The sequence below is a fragment of the Oncorhynchus kisutch genome, linkage group LG16 (genome assembly GCF_002021735.2).
Source record: "Oncorhynchus kisutch isolate 150728-3 linkage group LG16, Okis_V2, whole genome shotgun sequence".
Classification (NCBI taxonomy): Eukaryota; Metazoa; Chordata; class Actinopteri; order Salmoniformes; family Salmonidae; genus Oncorhynchus; species Oncorhynchus kisutch.
In genome coordinates this window covers 51,651,497-51,664,459 of record NC_034189.2, presented here as the reverse complement: position 1 = coordinate 51,664,459, position 12,963 = coordinate 51,651,497, and the positions used below count along the sequence as shown (strand labels likewise).

At 40.7% G+C, this 12,963-nt stretch overlaps 1 protein-coding gene across 1 annotated transcript in view; it reads right to left on the bottom strand.

Annotated features, from left to right (window-relative positions):
* The window catches only part of LOC109887915 (BCL-6 corepressor-like), a 101,381-nt gene extending 97,501 nt beyond the window's left edge, over positions 1-3,880 (bottom strand). Inside the window, exons 1-5 of the mRNA XM_031792261.1 lie at positions 3,785-3,880; positions 3,378-3,713; positions 3,096-3,194; positions 2,882-2,957; positions 2,043-2,103 (exon numbers count right to left, since the gene is read on the bottom strand). The gene's annotated coding sequence lies outside the window, so the exon portion shown is untranslated. The remainder of the gene's footprint in view (positions 1-2,042; positions 2,104-2,881; positions 2,958-3,095; positions 3,195-3,377; positions 3,714-3,784) is intronic.
* Positions 3,881-12,963: the final 9,083 nt, after the last annotated feature.

Below are 12,963 nucleotides of genomic sequence, written 5' to 3'. Positions count from 1 at the left end.
GGAAAACAAGTTGGCAGAGCCCTTGTCAGCAATACTCAGCATCAAAGCCAAACTTGCTATTGACAGTGAGTGTATTTGTAGATTTCTTGTGAACATGCCCTCTGGACCTTTTATGGCACATAGGCTACAGGTCTGGAACTATATGGTCGCTTGCTCAAGTTCCATTAAAGCTGTTTCCCCTCAGGTACTGTAGGTTTAGGCCTATGGGCTTTATAAACCACGCCAGATAAACGGTGGGGTAATGGGGTGTGTTGCTTTTACCTACTAAGGCGAGGCTATGTATCTTATTTGTCTGCGCATTTGTAATGGCCTACGCATTAAGATTCGTGCGTCATTATCCTAATGGTTTGTGTCAGACGCTTGTTGATTCTTTCCAGTCAACACCTAATGAAGGAACAATGACCTGTAGGCTATCCATGTATTTAGCCCTGGTTACTACATGTAGGCCTACATGTGTGTGCGCTATCAAAATGGAATATTCATTTTATATCAGCTGGTGCTCCCTAAAACACTGAGATGACACTGGACCAACATCAAGCGCATGGTAGTGGTAATGCGGGTTGGCACTTCGAGACAGATGGACGCCTTGCAATGGAAAACCGGTCGCAACCCAACACCAGGTTCAAGCGAGCCCGTAATGGTGCAAACCATCTGTGATGGTGCATTACTGCCACCTTCTGGACAGTTGTGTTCATTAAGATTTCGCACACGAAGAAAAGATTATTACACCGTATCAACATTGTATTAACACTTGCCCCCCAATCCCCCCTTCCCCAAAACACGTGTAAATATTGGACTATAAAGTGTGCCTTCCTATATTATACTTATGCTACGATGGTTATTCTATTCAACTGAGCCATTTACTTCATGTTGCTATTCTTGTATTTTCTCATTTCTTATTGTTTTGTATTGTCGAGAAGGAACCTGCAAGTAATCATTTCATTGGACAGTGTATACTATGTGTATCCGTACACGAGTCTAATAAAACTTTAAACAGGTGGCCTAACTGGTCACTTATTCTTTAAGTGTATTGGTGCTGATCTATGATCAGTTTGAGCTTTTAGGATGATAATGAAAAATATCACATGTACAGGGAGGACCTGATCCTAGATCAGCACTCCTGCTCTGAGATGCTTTATGAATATGGCCCCTGGAGAGCAGTGGAAAGGGAGAACCCCCAAAGACCAAAGACAGTGACTGAGGGGAAGATGTCACAGGGGGGTATTTGGAAGAAGCCCAGTAGTGTCCCTGTAGATAGAGCCATTTTCCCGATACATAGAAACTCGTCTGAAACCTATCACTAGGCAACACAATGGTCTGGTTTCAATGAAGGACTCTTTTGGCATAGAAGAAATACGGAGTTCCTCTTTGCCAAAAACGTCCATCGTTGAAACCAGACCCTAGTCACTGTGTTGCCGAGGGTCGGTTTCTAAGACTATGTAGACCCCATAGCACCAGGCAGTGTCACACCTTACCCTGCCATAACACTGGGTAACTGAAGTGTCATCAAGGACAGACCATTTGAGGAGTTTTGTTAATATCAAGGTTGGGGTCAATTCCATTTGAATTCCAGGCAATTCAGAAATTAAACCAAATTACAATTCCAAATTTTCCTCATTGAAAAGCATAGAAGATAATTGGGTTTTCACTGCACTTCCTAAATTGACTGGAATTTAAATGGAATTGACCCCAACCCTGGTGAATATTGTGTTAATGGTCCAAAAGCTATGGCTAAATCATTCTGCATGATTTACTCTACACATCCAATAGTGTTTATATCTACATGGCAGGCCTGTGTTTCTTTGAGTTTAAGACCAATGCTGATAGGAAATCATTTATTATGAAAGTGTATTGCAACAGACAACCTCTTGCCAGACAAATTCTTTCACAAGCATCACTGGAACAAATACTGTTATAAATCCACAGCCTGTGACCATTTACATGAGCTGTTTGTGGTGTGGTGTGTTACTTTCCACTGTGTAATATCTTTCTGACAACTGCTGCTCTACTTTACCTTCAACTGAGTGGGTCATGAGTCATACCTTTATTTTGTTCCTGTGATCTTCACTGCAATTTCATTGGCCATTTCCACAGAAGTCACAGCTTTAGAACAAAAAGGAAGTTAAGCAGCTGATTACTGTAATCATGACATTTTACTAGAAGATAGTTACACTAATGGATTGACCATTCATGAATACAATAACACACTAGTCCAGCGTTTCCCAAACTCGGGACCCCAAGGTGCATGTTTCGGTTTTTGCCCTAACACTGCACAGCTGATTCAAATGTCAAATATTGATAATTAGTTGATTATTTGAATCAGCTGTGTAGTGCTAGGTCAAAAACCGAAACGTGCACCCTTTGGGGTCCAGAGGACTGAGTTTGGGAAACACAGCAGTAGACCTACATCATGCATATGTTTTAGTGCAAATAAATGTCAAAGTAGGGGGAAAGAAAGAAAGACGTATTTATTCATTACTGACTAGCGGTAGAAAGGGGTGATATGATACAGGCATATTCACAACAGTATTTTAGTCATTGTTCACTAACATTGTCACATGACTTGTATCATTCTACAGGAAGTGATTCTAAGAATATACCCATTGCAGAAATTGTTAGTTTGCGCTTGTGGGAGCATGAACTATACTGCAATTGTAATTATTGATACAAGTTCAGAATGGAATCTTCTTGGTGGTGATGTGAGCTGTGTCACTGATTTCTGTCAAAATAACAATGCAATTAATCTTTTAAAAAGACCATACCTACAATTAGTTACGTCATGATATGTAGTATGGTTTTCAGTATTTGATACTGTTAAGTTTAATCGATTTGTGAGGGAGAATGCTGCAACTGTTCAGGTGGTGTACAACAAGTCTCTTACCTCTGGTCTGCATCTTGAGGTGGTCTTAGTTTTATAATACAGTTTCTGTTCTGACATGCCAAGGCCACGATATGTACTGAAATATTCACCAACAACATAGGATATGTCAATATCAACATTGCACAAGGAACATTGGCTACTCAGCAAACATTTAACTGTTAAACTATTTCAAACTTTTACATTTTGATATTATCTAGTATTTCCATTTACACACCCAGGATCATAACGATCAGAATAACCTTCAGAACACTGTAAATGAACAGAAGACAGTTCTCCCATGATGACCTGCAGTTGGAGGTCTGGTTTGGATAGTCTGTGGAAAAAAAGATAAATAACCCACAGACAATGTAAAATGTCCTGAGTTATTCTAAACCACATCTAAAACTGAAAAACACTATTTTCCATTATTGGGAACATACCCAAAAGGTAGCTCATATGTACACCATACATATCTGTACACCATACATATTCATCATTGAATGAAATGTGTACTTACCAGCGGTCATGAGTCTGGTACCATTGCTAAATAGGAGACTCTGGTCTTCTTTCTTTGCACAGTAGTACACTCCACAATCATCTACTGTTACATTATGTATTAACAATCTATGTCCTGTTTCTAATGAATATTTCTGTCTAAAAGTAGTATTGTAATAAAAAGCAGCAGGACTCCTACTAGTGAAAGAGTGGAGTATGGCCAGTGGAGGCTGTGGTTGGTGCTGAATGTACCAGTATGCACTTTCTATGTTAAGAGAACAGTATATGGTTGTATTCTGTCCAAGTTCCACCAGTGTCTCTGTCAAGCAATCAGCTCCCCGACGGCATATAAAGAGACCTAGAAACAAACAGGTAATTACACATTTGACTCCTAAGTTATTAATTGTAGTAACAAAATAATTGTCTTACACAACAAATGTCCCACAACTCTCAGCATTGTCTCAAATTTGTGGTGGTGATTGGGTTGTTGTCCTGCTTGTGTAGCAGTTGCCTGTTTGAGCGTTCTTTGCTGCTGTACAGACAAACCACAAGTTGTTTTATAGGGTGCTAGAGGTCGACCAATCACAGGCAAGTCCACTTGATTTTGCCTTATATAGGCATACTCCTTGTAGGCATGCAATATTTACTATCACAAGTTTGAAATTCAATCAAATAATTTTAATTCAATTCCTGAATTGAATAGCAATATATGTCATTGACCCCACTACCACCACAACCACCACCTTCAAACAGTAGCCATGTCTAGATTGTCAGTTAACTTTCAACTTCAACTTACATTACTAGTGGATCACCGTACAAGACACTACAAGTAGTCATAGTACACTTCAATCTGTCTGGTCCGTCATGACATCTCACGTCAGAGTCAGGTCGAGTCAGTGTCATTTTGAATATTTCACTTTTTGATTTACATTGACTGTGTCAAGTGAGAATGTGTATTTAATATGTCTGGAGTAGATTGACCTCAGGAGACACATGCAAGAAGGGGTGTGTTATAATGAGGCTCTGTTGGCTGTCAGGGACAAAGTGGACTTTTTATTATTTCTTCTGCACTCCTCTTCTGCTCATCCCTCAACCGATTTCAGTGCAGCCGTAATCAACACAACATCTGACAAAAGAGGATGTGGTGATCGGTGTCAACTTGTAAAATGACCACATTCTCATTCTGCAGAAAGTCAAAAATAAGGTGTTCGTTTTTCTCTTGTCAATACAGCACTAATGTCAGAGGAAGGCTCAAAACATCACTGGGGCCAAGCTTCCTGCCATCCAGGACCTATATACTAGGCTGTGTCAGAGGAAGGCCCAAAATATCACTGGTTTCAAGCTTCCTGCAATCCAGGACATAGATACTAGACGGTGTCAGAAGAAGGCCCAAAAAAGTCAAAGACTGTTCTCTCTGCTACCGCATGGCAAGCGGTATCGGAGCCCAAGTCTATGTGCTAAAGGCTCCTGAACAGCTTCTACCCCCAAGCCATGAGACTGCTGAACAATTCATCAAATGGCCACCTGGACTATTTACATTGGGCTTGCTTCTCAGCCAAGGGATTGGGCTCACTCACAATTTTGCCGAAGAACAGCCATGAATTAAGAATGGTACCAACACATCCTCCGAGAGCAACTTCTCCCAACCATCCAGGAACAGTTTGGTGACGAACAATGCCTTTTCCAGCACGATGGAGCACCTTGCCATAAGGCAAAAGTGATAACTAAGTGGCTCGGGGAACAAAACATCGATATTTTGGGTCCATGGCCAGGAAACTCCCCAGACCTTAATAGCATTGAGAACTTGTGGTCAATCCTCAAGAGGTGGGTGGACAAACAAAATCCCACAAATTCTGACAAACTCCAAGCATTGATTATACAAGAATGGGCTGCCATCAGTCATGATGTGGCCCAGAAGTTAATTGACAGCATGCCAGGGCGGATTGCAGAGGTCTTGAAAAAGAAGGATCAACACTGCAAATATTGACTCTTTGCATCAACTTCATGTAATTGTCAATAAAAGCCTTTGACACTTATGAAATGCTTGTAATTATACTTCAGTATCCATAGTAACATCTGACAAAAATATCTAAAGACACTGAAGCAGAAAACTTTGTGGAAATTAATATTTGTGTCATTCTAAAAAACTATTGGCTACGACTTTAGGTTATTGTAGTAACCTTAACAAAAATGAAAAACAATTGGGATTTTCGAGGTTCTGAATCTGGCGGGTGTAAGGCTGCCCCCCAAGGTCCTCTTACCAACTGTATGCAAGAGGGTTCATGGTCTTCTCTGGAATTCAGCCTTCTCTTTGTTGATCTCACCATCCCCATTCTTTCACACCTCTGGCTAGAAGAAGTTCTGTTTTTACATCCTGTAGGTCTGATGGGAATTTTGTGACTTTTTATTAGGATCCCCATTAGCTAACGCCGTAACTTTAGTTAATCTTCCTGGGGTCCAACACCAATTAATAAGACATTACAAACAATTACAAATTAAGACTTTACAAACATTTAAGAAGTAGACAATAGAGACAATTAAAATTCCTGACAGGAAACACATTAAACATTCATTTGATGCCTTCTATTTCCTGTCCAGTCATATCCAGTCATATGGTCTATGGGGTTAGAGTTCTTTTATTTTTTTCCCTTGAAGGTGGATTTACATTTTGCCTGAGATATGTGGATTGGTAAAGAGTTCCATTCAGCTATGGCTCTATATAAAACTGTAGATTTAAGGTGATTTGTCCTTGGCTTGGGTTGTCTTAGATGTCATGAATTTGCCTGTCTGGTATGGAGGTTATGCATGTTGCTACTATGTACTAACTGTCCTGAAAAATACTTGTGTGTGTGTATGTATATATATATATATATATATATATTACATTCCTGAAGAAAATCAGAAGACTGGATAGTAATTTACTTTCAACGTGAAGCCATGAGAGTCTGATGCATTTGAATAATATTTATACGGATGGAGAAATTAAGAGCTAATAGTTTCCAAATGCGCTCTCCAAGGCATGATCAGAAAGGGAGTGCCAATCTGATTGTTAGTTAACTCAATAGTAATGCTATTGGTCAACGATTTGGAATCTAAACATGGTTAAATGGTTATAAAAGGGTCTTAGATTCATTGTCTCTTTCTGTTTGTTCCTGACCAGCTGTGGTGAGAGACTCTCCTTTTGTCTCTCTCCACCCCAGGGACTCTTGGTCCATGACCTTTCAGGCTATGACCTCTCTTTCACTCCCTCTCTGATCATGCCTTGTACAGTCCATTCTGAAAGTATTCCGACCCCTTGACTTTTTCCACATTTTGTTACGTTACAGTCTTATTCTAAAATTGATTTAATTGATTTTTTAAATATATTTTTGCCTCATCAACCTACACACAATACCCCATAATGACAAAGCAATAACATGTTTTTAGAAATTTTTGCAAATGTATTACAAATAAAAAACAGAATTGTATTTGTTTAATTAGCTGCTGCCAAAAAAATTGACAGGTGCATCCTGTTTCCATTGATCATCCTTCAGATGTTTCTACAACTTGATTGGAGTCCACCTGTGGTAAATTCAATTGGACATGATTAAGAAAGGCACACACCTGTCTATATAAGATCCAGCAGTTGACAGTGCATGTCAGAGTAAAAACCAAGTCATGAGATTGAAGGAATTGTCCGTAGAGCTCCGAACCAGGATTGTGTCGAGGCACACATCTGGGGAAGGGTACCAAAACACTTCTGCAGCATTGAAGGTCCCCAAGAACACAGTTGCCTCTGTCATTCTTAAATGGAAGAAGTTTGAAACCACCAAGACTCTTCCTAGAGCTGGCCGCCCAACCAAACTGAGCAATCGGGGGAGAAGGGCCTTGTTCAGGGAGGTGACCAAGAACCCGATGGTCACTCTGATAGAGCCCCAGAGTTCCTCTGTGGAGATGGATGAACCTTCCAGAGGGACAATCATCTCTGCAGCACTCCACCAATCAGCCCTTTATGGTAGAGTGGCCAGATGGAAGCCACTCCTCAGTAAAAGGCACATGACAGCCCGCTTGGAGTTAGTCAAAAGGCACCTAAAGGACTCAGACCATGAGAAACAAGACTCTCTGGTCTGATGAAACCAAGATTGAACTCTTTGGCTTGAATGACAAGCGTCACATCTGGAGGAAGCGTGGTACCATCTCTGTGGTGAAGCATGGTGGTGGCAGCATCATGCTGTGGGGATGTTTTACAGCGGCAGGGACTGGGAGACTAGTCAGGATCGAATGAAAGATGAATAGAGCAAAGTACAGAGAGATCCTTGATGAAAACCTGCTCTAGAGCGCTCAGGACCTCAGACTGGGGCAAAGGTTTACCTTCCAACAGCACACAGCATGATGCCAAGCACACAGCCAAGACAACGCAGAAGTGGTTTCGGGACAAGTTGGCCTCCTGAGTGCCGCAGTGGTCTAAGGCACTGCATCTCAGGTGCTAGAATGTCACTACAGACCCTGGTTCGATCCTAGACTGTATAACAACCGGCCGTGATTGGGAGCCCTGTAGTGCGGCACACAATTGGCACAGCGTCTTCCGGGTTAGGGGAGGGTTTGGCCAGGGTAGGCCGCCATTGTAAAATAAGAATTTGTTCTTAACTGACTTGCCTAGTTAAATAAAGGTTAAATAAATGTTTTTTTAAGTATCTGAATGTCTTTGATTGGCCCAGCAAGAGCCCAGACTTGAACCCGATCAAACACCTCTGGAGAGACCTGAAAATAGCTGTGCAGCGACACTCCCCATCTATCCTGACAGAGCTTGAGATGATCTGCAGAGAAGAATGGGAGAAACTCCCCAATACAGGTGTGCCAAACTTGTAGCTTCATACCCAAGAAAACTCGAGGCTGTAATCGCTGTCAAAGGTGTTTCAACAAAGTACTGAATAAAAGGTCTGATTACTTCTGTAAGTGGAATTTCAGTTATAATTTTTTTAAATAGATTTGCTGCAATTTCTAAAAAGCTTTTTTTTCTTTGTCATTAAGGGGTATTGTGTGTAAATTGATGAGAGTAATAAAAAAAACTATAAAACAAAGCACTTTCTTCTGAAACTCGTCAGTCTATTCTTGTTCTGAGAAATTAAGGCTATTCCATGCGAGAAATTGCCAAGAAAATGAAGATCTCGTACAATGATCCTCTTAAGGATTGGCCCCTTAAAAAAAAAAAGTTGCCTAAAATGACATACCCATATCTAACTGCCTGTAGCTCAGGCCCTGAAGCAAGGATATGCATATTCTTGGTACCATTTGAAAGGAAACACTTTGAAGTTTGTGGAAATATGAAATTAATGTAGGAGAATATAACACATTAGATCTGGTAAAAGATATTACAATGAAAAAAACAACCTTTTTTTGTATTTTGTTTTTGTACCATCAACTTTGAAATGCAAGAGAAAGGCCATCATTTATTATTTCAACCCAGGTGCAATTTAGATTCTCAGACTGATCCAATGAACCATTGCATTTCGGTTCCATTTTTAAAAAATCAAGACTGCCCAAATGGGCCTAATTTGTTTATAACTGTTCATGTTCAAAACCATGCATTCTCCTCAATAGCATGGTGTTCTTTCACTGTAATAGCTACTGTAAATTGGACAGTGCATTTAGATTAACAAGAATTTAAGCTTTCTGCCAATATCATATATGTCTGTCCTGGGAAATGTTCTTGTTACTTACAACCTCATGCTAATCCCATTAGCCTACGTTAGCTCAACTGTCCCGCTGGGGACCCACCAATCCTGAGTAATTCATTTAGTTTTTTTGTCTTTTACTTTCTGTTTTGTACACAAGCTTCAAACAGCTGAAAACACAATATTTTTGGTTTTTGAAAATATATTTCACAACGGTTTAGATGGTACAATGATTCTCTACATTCTCTATGCTTGTTTCGTCACATAAACTGAAATTAGGTGAACTACTCGAATTTTAGCAACCAGGAAATGGCGGAGCGATTTCTGCATAGTGCACCTTTAATATTGATTTATAATTTGAACCTAACCAAACCTCTGTTCTGTTGAAGGAGTTGTATGGGTTCCTCTAGTGGCCAAAAGCTTTTGTTAGCATGGGCAGCGCCATTGAGGACTAACCATTTTGATTGAGTCGACTTCCAACTTCATTGGCTGATCCCTTCTGGTGGCACAGTTGGCATGACCTGATGACTCGGTTGGAGTCGTGACAGCCAGGTCATCAGGAGGGATCAGGTGATATGTGATGGTGATATGGTCATTGACTAGTCTCTCAAAGCACTTCATGATGACGGAAGTGAGTGTTACGGGGCGGTAGTCGTTTAGCTCAGTTACCTTAGCTTTCTTGGGAACAGGAACAATGGCGGCCCTCTTGAAGCATGTGGGAACAGCAGACTAGGATAAGGATTGATTGAATATGTCCATAAACACACCAGCCATCTGGTCTGCGCATGCTCTGAGGACGCGGCTGGGGATGCCGTCTGGGCCTGCAGCCTTGCGAGGGTTAACACGTTTAAATGTTTTACTCACGTCGGCTGCAGTGAAGGAGAGTCCGCATGTTTTGGTTGCAGGGCCGTGTCAGTGGCACTGTATTGTCCTCAAAGCGGGCAAAAAAGCGATTTAGTCTGCCTGGGAGCAAGGTTTTCTTTTGTAATCCGTGATTGACTGTAGACCCTGCCACATACCTCATGTGTCTGAGCCGTTGAATTGCGACTCAACTTTGTCTCTATACTGATGCTTAGCTTGTTTGATTGCCTTGCGGAGGGAATAGCTACACTGTTTGTATTCGGTCATGTTTCCGGTCAGCTTGCCCTGGTTAAAAGCGGTGGTTATTAGTAGATGTTATAGAAAACACTCTGAAGTTTCTAAACCTGTTTGAATTATGTCTGTGAGTATAACAGAACTTATATGGCAGGCAAAAACCTGAGAAAAAATCCAACCAGGAAGTGGGACATCTGAGGTTTGTAGTTTTTCAACTCTTGGCCAAATACACAGTGTCTATGGGGTCATATTGCACTTCCTATGGCTTCCACTAGATGTCAACAGTCTTTAGAACCTTGTTTGATGCTTCTACTGTGAAGTGGGGGCGAATGAGAGGGGAATGAGTCAGAGGTCTGCCAGAGAACCACGAGCTGGACACGCGCATTCATGTGAGAGTTAGCTTGAGTTCCATTGCATTTCTACAGACAAAGGAATTCTCCGGTTGGAACATTATTGAAGATTTATGTTAAAAACATCCTAAAGATTGATTCTATACATCGTTTGACATGTTTCTACGGACTGTAACGGAACTTTCTGACTTTTCGTTTGCTCCTAGTGATCGCACGTCGTGAATTTGGTTTAATGGGCTAAACGCGCAAACAAAAAGGAGGAATTTGGACATAAATGTTGGATATTATCGAACACAACAAACAATTATTGTGGAACTGGGATTCCTGGGAGTGCATTCTGATGAAGATCATCAAAGGTAAGTGAATATTTATAATGCTATTTCTGACTTCTGTTGACTACACAACATGGCGGATATCTGTTTGGGTTGTTTTGGTCTCTGAGCGCCGTACTCAGATTATAGCATGGTGTGCTTTTTCCGTAAAGTTCTTTTGAAATCTGACAAAGCGGTTGCATTAAGGAGGAGAAGTGTATCTATAATTCAGTGCATAATAGTTGTATCTTTTATCAATGTTTATTATGAGTATTTCTGTAAATTGATGTGGCTCTCTGCAAAATCACCAGATGTTTTGGAACTACTGAACGTAATGCGCCAATGTAAACTGAGAGTTTTTTATATAAATATGAACTTTATCGAACAAAATATACAACAAAATATGTATTGTGTAACATGAAGTCCTATGAGTGTTATCTGATGAAGATCATCAAAGGTTAGTGATTAATTTATCTCTATTTCTGCTTTTTGTGACTCCTCTCTTTGGCTGGAATTTTTTTTTTCTGTGACTTGGCTCTGACCTAACATAATTGTTTGGTTTGCTTTCGCTGTAAAGCCTTTTTGAAATCGGACACTGGTGGGATTAACAAGAAGTGTATCTTTGAAATGGTGTAAAATACTTGTATGTTTGAGGAATTTTAATTATGGTATTTCTGTTGTTTTGAATTTGGCGCCCTGCACTTTCACTGGCTGTTGTCATATCGATCCCGATCTCCGTCCAAAGAGGTTTTTAAGTATGCTCTCTATAATTCTCTCTCTCCTTTTCTCTCTTTCTTTCTTTCTTTCTTTCTTTCTTTCTCTCTCTCAGAGGTCCTGAGCCCTAGGACCATGCCTCAGGATTACCTGGCCTGATGACTCCTTGCTGTCCCCAGTCCACCTGGTCGTGCTGCTGCTCCAGTTTAAACTATTCGGCTATGGAACCCTGACCTGTTCACCGGATGTGCTACCTGTCCCAGACCTGCTGTTTTCGACTCTCTAGAGACAGCAGGAGCGATAAAGATACTCTGAATGATCGGCTATGAAAAGCCAACTGACATTTACTCCTGAGGTGCTGACCTGTTGTACCCTCGACAACCACTGTGATTATTGTAATTTGACCTTGCAGGTCATTTATGAACATTTGAACATCTTGGCCATGTTCTCTTATAATCTCCACCCGGCACAGCCAGAAGAGGCCTGACCACCCCTCATAGCCTGGTTCCTCTCTAGGTTTCTTCCTAGCTTCTCACCTTTCTAGGGAGTTTTTCCCACCGTGCTTCTACATCTGCATTGCTGTTTGGGGTTTTAGGCTGGGTTTCTGTACAGCACTTTTTGATATCAGCTGATGTAAGAAGGGCTTTATAAATCAATCGATTTGATTTAATGTCGCAGTTCTTGACACAAACCGGTGCGCCTGTCACCTACTACCATACCCCATTCAAAGGCACTTAAATATTTTGTCTTGCCCATTCACCCTCTGAAAGAACACGTACACAATTCATGTCTCAATTTTCTCAAGGCTTAAAAATCCGTCTTTAACCTGTCAACTCCCCTTCATCTACACTGACTGAAGTGGGTTTAACAAGTTACATTGATAAGAGATCATAGATTCCATGTGGATTCAACTGGTCAGTCTGTCATAGAAAGAGCAGGTGTTCATAATGTTTTGTACACTCAGTGTATATTCATATTCCCACAACGGACACTGACTTCTGGCCCATCTACCCATTCAGGTGGTTCAGAGGTTGGAGGAAATGTATTGTTCTTCTGGCATGCTTCACCGTAGGGATGATGCCAAGTTTCCTCCAGACGTGACACTTGGCATTCAGGCTCAATCTTGGTTTCATGAGACCAGAGAATCTTATATACACATTAAATTCACTGTGCTTATGAATGTTTTGTGGACATAAAATAGATCAATAGGATTCTAAATGGTTAAAAGTTCACATTTGGGATCGAGCTAATGATTAGCCCAATAGGTTAAATGCAGACAGGCAACCCAATGCTTTACCTATTTATTTATCACCACTCTGCTGCATCAGTTGGGCTACAGATGATATTACTTATTGCGAATATGATACCTGATAATATGGACCATGCATAGGCTATATGCATGGTCCAATATGTTAAAATCATTTCAACAAACATTTTACCAATATGTTTGTTGGGCTCAATTCTGGAGGTGGAAATTATATTTC